This window comes from Carcharhinus amblyrhynchos, chromosome 27 (genome assembly GCF_965287045.1).
Source record: "Carcharhinus amblyrhynchos chromosome 27, sCarAmb.v2.hapA, whole genome shotgun sequence".
NCBI lineage: Eukaryota > Metazoa > Chordata > Chondrichthyes > Carcharhiniformes > Carcharhinidae > Carcharhinus > Carcharhinus amblyrhynchos.
Window position 1 is genome coordinate 22487269 of NC_137350.1, and position 6000 is coordinate 22493268.

The following is a 6000-nucleotide window of genomic DNA, read 5'->3' on the forward strand; positions in this document are numbered from 1 at the left end:
TTGTGGGTGATCTTGTCCTGCAGAAAAACGGAAGGATTGATTGTCATCCCAATGATTTGTTGGGTCCGTTCATTCATTTGAGGAGACGAGAGGACAGAACTGGTACAAGTTTTAAAATAGTTTTCTTTCCTTGAAAAGAATTTAGAAATTGCAATGACAAGCAGAAAGCAAACTTGGAGACTGGCTTCTCACATAGGCCTGCTACAAAAAAAAAACATGAACTGGAATAAGCGGAATCTAAGAACTAAACTGAAACTGAACGCACACTCTGTAAAATCAAAGTATATTTCAACCCTTATCTAGTTATTGGAAGTGTTTTTCTCATGTTGTCTTTGACAGAGAAACAATCCTCTCAGCTGCAGTTATGGGAACCCATTGTTTGCCTGCATTGTGTACCCTTCAGGAATGCAGTCAATTTTTAGCTAACCCATCATGCCTTCTGATTCTTAATGTAGCCAAGTTAGCTACAATTATTCAATGTAGCAGAGTTAGCTAACCCCGACAGTCTGGCATTTAAATGTAGTTGTGCATTGGCAGAAATATCTTACAATATAGTCTTTGCATAGACTGAAGCAAACAGGGCTACACATACACAGGATCCCTCAATTGCATGAAGATTTCAAGAGCATGTATGCCTATTGCAGCTACTGAGCCTTCGCTTGTAAGTGAGTATGATGCAGGGTGTCCTGTAACTGATCTTTTTTCTATTATTCTTTCTTGGGGTCAGGGCATCACTGGCTGAGCCAACAGGTATTACGCATCCCTAATTGCTTTTTAACTGAGTGGCTTGTTAGGCCTTTTCAAAGGGTATTTTGAGACTCAAACACATTGCTGTGGATCTGGAGTTACATGTAAGCCAGACCACAGACAGACTGGTGTGCCTCAGAGTGCAGATAAAATGTAGATAGCCTTAGGGACCCAGGGATAGTTTCATGTAAGATTATGTATGAATAATCAACAGTATCCTTAAGTGTTGTAGAGTATTATAGTCCTTCTTGTCAGGTGTATTTTTGTTTTTCTCTCAAGTTAATAAATATTCTTATTAATTGTTCACTCAACAACTGGATTGTTTCCTCATTGGGTTGTACATCGTTCCTCACACAATACCAAAAAAATACATGCCACTACGAACCAGTTTTCCAGATTATCCTTCTGGGTTTTGCATGCCCTCACATTTAACATCAGCAGGGTGCGTAACAATTCTCAGAAATAGAGAATGCAATGTGCGTGGTCTGAGATACAAGAAATTCTCTCTTTCCAGTTGAGACTTCATTATTCATTCATTTAAAATTGTTGCACCTGTCTGCATTTTGATGAGGCATCTATAAGATATATCAAAAATCTTTTCGTATTCTGGATGGCTCAGTGGCACGCTGGTTAACATTGCTGCTCACAGCGCCAGGGACCCAAGCTCGATTTCCAGTTTGGGTCACTCTCTGTGCAGAGTTTGCACTTGTGTCTGTGTGGGTTTCCCCCGGGGCGCTCTGGTTTCCTTCCACAATCCGAAAGGCAGGCTGGTTAGGTAAATTGGGACATGCTAAATTCTCCTTCGGTGTACCCGAACAGGCACCAGAGTGTGGGGATTTTCACAATAATTTCATTGCAGCCTACTTGTGACACTGATAAATAAACTTTAAGCTTTAATTCTCCTGGAGTTTGAGAAAATGATGGGTATGCCATTGAAAGTGATGAAAGTTGAGTGCTGTGGGTTTTAATGGGGCCCCAGTCGCAGTCAATGTTCTCTGTCGGACCTTGTAGCACAACAGCGCAAATTCTTCTTGACTGCACAGATACCGTCCCTGCCTGAGTGAACAGTCAGTCTGAGAGCTGATCACTGGCTTTCACTGAGTGGTGGGATGACAAGCTGCAGCATGTTTCTTGGGCCCTCTGAGGGTGTTCAGTTTGCTGTGGCACAGTGCATGAGCAGGAGAATATAATTGGTATTCTTCAGCTGTAAGCGATGTGCGCAGGACTTTCTCCTTCGTCTTTCAATTAGACGGGAAATAGATTTCAGATTCTTGTTGATGATTGCAATCTGCCGGGGAGAAATGTTTTCATTTTTATTTGAAAACCCACTTCCATGGGTTGTCATAAGTTGCCATTACATGTGTGCATAATTTACACAAATTAATAATGTAGAACATAAATGATCAAAGAGGATAGCTGAAAGGTGATTAGTGTAGCAGCATGTACCATGTATTTCACAAACTGAGTGCAGAAGTGGTGTTGTTCCATAATGTATCAGTGCAATAGTTAAATCTGAATTTTTAAAACATTTTGAAGAAAATGCTTTTAGTTCCAGTGGAAATATCAATTGTTATTTTAATGTCGATATAAAATTACTGTGTAAACTCTGTTCTTGTATCATGTATTCAGTTGTTGGACCAGTGTTTACATCACTCAGTACCTAGCAACTAAGAGATGTATAAGCGTGTGGATTAATTTTTCGAATTGATTTGGGAGGCAGTGGCTTAGTGGTTTTGTCACTGATTTGATTTCATTTGATTTGATTTATTGTCACATGTATTAACATACAGTGAAAAGTGTTTCTTGGGCGCTATACAGACAAAGCATACCATTCATAGAGAAGGAAATGAGAGAGTGCAAAATGTAGTGTTACAGATATAGCTAGGGTATAAAGAAAGATCAACTTAATGCCTGGTAGGCCCATTCAAAAATGGCAGCAGGAAAGAAGCTGTTCTTGAGTTGGTTGGTACATCAACTCAGACTTTTGTATCTTTTTTCTGATGGAAGAAGGTGGAAAAGAGAATGTCCAGGGTTCGTGGGGTCCTTAATTATGCAGCCTGCTTTGACAAGACAGTGGGAAGTGTCAATGGATGGGAGGCTGGTTTGCGTGATGGATTGGGCTACATTCACAACCTTTTGTAGTTCCTTATGGTCTTGGGCAGAGTAGGAGCCATACCAAGCTGTGATACAACCAAAAAGAATGCTTTCTATGGTGCATCTGTAAAAGTTGGTGAGAGTTGTAGCCGACATGCCAAATTTCCTTAGTCTTCTGAGAAAGTAAAGGCTTTGGTGGGCTTTCTTACTATAGTGTCACATGGGGGGGACCAGGACAGGTTGTTGGTGATCAGAACACCTAAAAACGTGAAGCTCTGGACCTTTTCTACTTCGTCCCCATTGAAGTAGACGGGAGCATGCTCTTCTTTACGCTTCCTGAAGTTGATGACAATCTCCTTCGTTTTGTTGACATTGAGGGACAGATTATTGTTGCTGCACCAGTTCATCAGGTTCTTTATCTCATTCCTATACTCTGTCTCGTCATTGTTTGAGATTTGACCCACTACGGTGGTGTCGTCAGCAAACTTGAAAATCGAATGTGGCCGCGCAGTCATAGGTTTTTAAGGAGCATAGTAGGGGGCTGAGAACACAGCTTATAGGGCACCGGTGTTGAGGATAATCGTGGAGGATGTGTTGTTGCCTTTCCTTACTGATTGTAGCCTGTGAGTTAGGAAGTTCAGGATCCAGTTTCAGAAGGAGGTGCCGAGGCCCAGGCCACGGGATTTGGAGATGAGTTTTGTGGGAATAATAGTGTTGAAAACTGAATTGTCATCAATAAATAGGAGTCTGACGTAGATGTCCAGGGTTGAGTGCAGAGTGAGGGAAATGGCATCTGCTGTGGACCTGTTGTGGTGGTAGGCGAACTGTAGCAGAACCAGGTACTCTGGGAGACTGGAATTGATTCGTGCCATGACTAACCTTTCAAAGCACTTCATAATGTCAGAGCCACTAGCCAATAGTCATTAAGGCACACTGCTTGGTTTTTCTTAGGTACTGGGATGATGGTCATCTTCTTGAGGCAGATAGGGACCTCAGATTGTTTTAAACTGGACTTGTAATCCAGAGACCCAGGCTGTAGTTTCTCAAAAGACTAAGGAAATTCAGCATGTCCATTACGACTCTCACCAACTTTTACAGATGCACCATAGAAATCATTCTTTCTGGTTGTGTCACAGCTTAGTACGTCTCCTGCTCTGCCCAAGACTGCAAAAAACGACAAAGGTCGTGAATGTAGCCCAATCCTTCATGCAAACCTGCTTCCCATCCATTGACTCTGTCTACACTTCCCGCTGCCTCGGCGTAATTAAGGATCCCCCGCACTCTGGACATTCTCTCTTCCACCTTCTTCCGTCAGGAAAAAGATACAGAGTCTGAGGTCGCCTACCAACTGACTCAAGAACAGCTTCTTCCCTGATGTGATCAGACTTTTGAATGGACTTACCTTGTGTTAAGTTGATCTTTCTCTACATCCTAGCTATCACTGTAACACTACATTCTGCACTCTTTTGTTTCTTTCTCTGTGAACGGTATGCTTTGCCTGTATAGCGCGCAAGAAACAATACTTTTCACTGTATACTAATACATGTGACAATAATAAATCAAATCAAATCAAGTCAAAATCAAAAATGAATGCTTTGGGAACCTGGGTTCGAATCCCACCACGGCAGATGATGAAATTTGAATTCAATAAAAATCTGAATTAAAAGTCGAATGATGACCACAAAACCATTGTCGATTGTCATAAAAACACATCTGCTTCACTTTAGGGGAGGAAATCTGCCCTCCTTACCTGGTCTGGCTTGCGTGTGACTCCAGACCCACAGCAATGTGGTTGATTCTTATCTGCCCTTGGGGATGGGCAATAAATGCCAGCCCAGCCAACGACCCACACATCCCAGGAACAAATAAAAAAAAAATCAGTTTTCTGGCAAAGTATGTTATTTAGTCCAGAATTGGTTCAGGTCAGTTTTGAAATCAGGAACTCTTGTGGATTTAAAGGAAGCCGCATCATAGAGCCTAAAAAATGTATCATTGAGGTTGGACTCGGATATGTTGAAAGTTTTCATGGGTTGGTACTTGCAGCTGTCAAGGTTAGTTGCCCAACCATTTTGATGAAAGAGTTATACCATTGTTTTTGAATTTATGCCACTGATATAGGCCTTTGCATTGGGAACAATTGCTGAGAATTTGTGCACTGAAGTCAGCAGGGCCCATGGCACTTTGCCTCAGCCACAAGCTGTGCTGTGAGAATGCATTTATAAAATCTATTTTTATATCCAGTAGACCCTGGTGATACTGCATAATGTACGGAGTGAACGTACAGAGAATGAAGATGTGATAAGTCTGATTATCTGCACCGTTTTGGGTCCAGATGATTCTCTATATTCATACTTTATAAGGTAAAGTTCTTCTAAAGTTTATTTATTAGTACCACAGGTAGGTTTACGTTAACGCTGCAATGAAGATTCTGTGAAAATCCCCTAGTCGTCTCACTCCGCCTGTTTGGATACATTGAAGGAGAATTCAGCATGGCCAATACGCCTAACCAGCACGACTTTCAGACTGTGGGAGGAAACCAGAGCAGCCAGAGGGTATCTACACAGACACAGGGAGAACGTGCAGATTCCACACGGATAGTCACCCAAGTCGGGAATTGAACCCAGATCCCTGGCGCTGTGAGGCAGCACTGCTAACCACTGTGCCACCGTTGCTATCCCAACATTGGAATATGCCAACTTGGATATCAACAGGGGAAATATGTCAGCAGGCTGGTACCCAGGTCCAAGTACTACTGTGACTTTGCTATGCCACTACTTAACCAAAGGTTGATAAAGACTCATCAGATTTCTCTCTCTCTTCCAAAGCAGCGTACTCCAGAATCCCTGGAGTATTAATAGAGAATTGGCTATTTTATTGCACTGCAACCAAATCTACAAAGTGAAATTAAGCATTGTAGTCGATTCAATCTGCTTTTGTTTGATCTCTTAAACTTTTTATGGAACATAAATTGGAGTCAGAGAAGTAATTTCTTTATATCTGTTCATGAAACATGGGCATGGCTGGCTAGGCCAGCATTTATTGCCCATCCCTAATTGTCCTTGAGCAGTTAGTGGTGAGCTGCCTTCTTGAACTGCTGCAGTCCATGTGGTCTAGACACATCCACAGTGCTGTTATGGCACAGATATTTGAGTCCATATC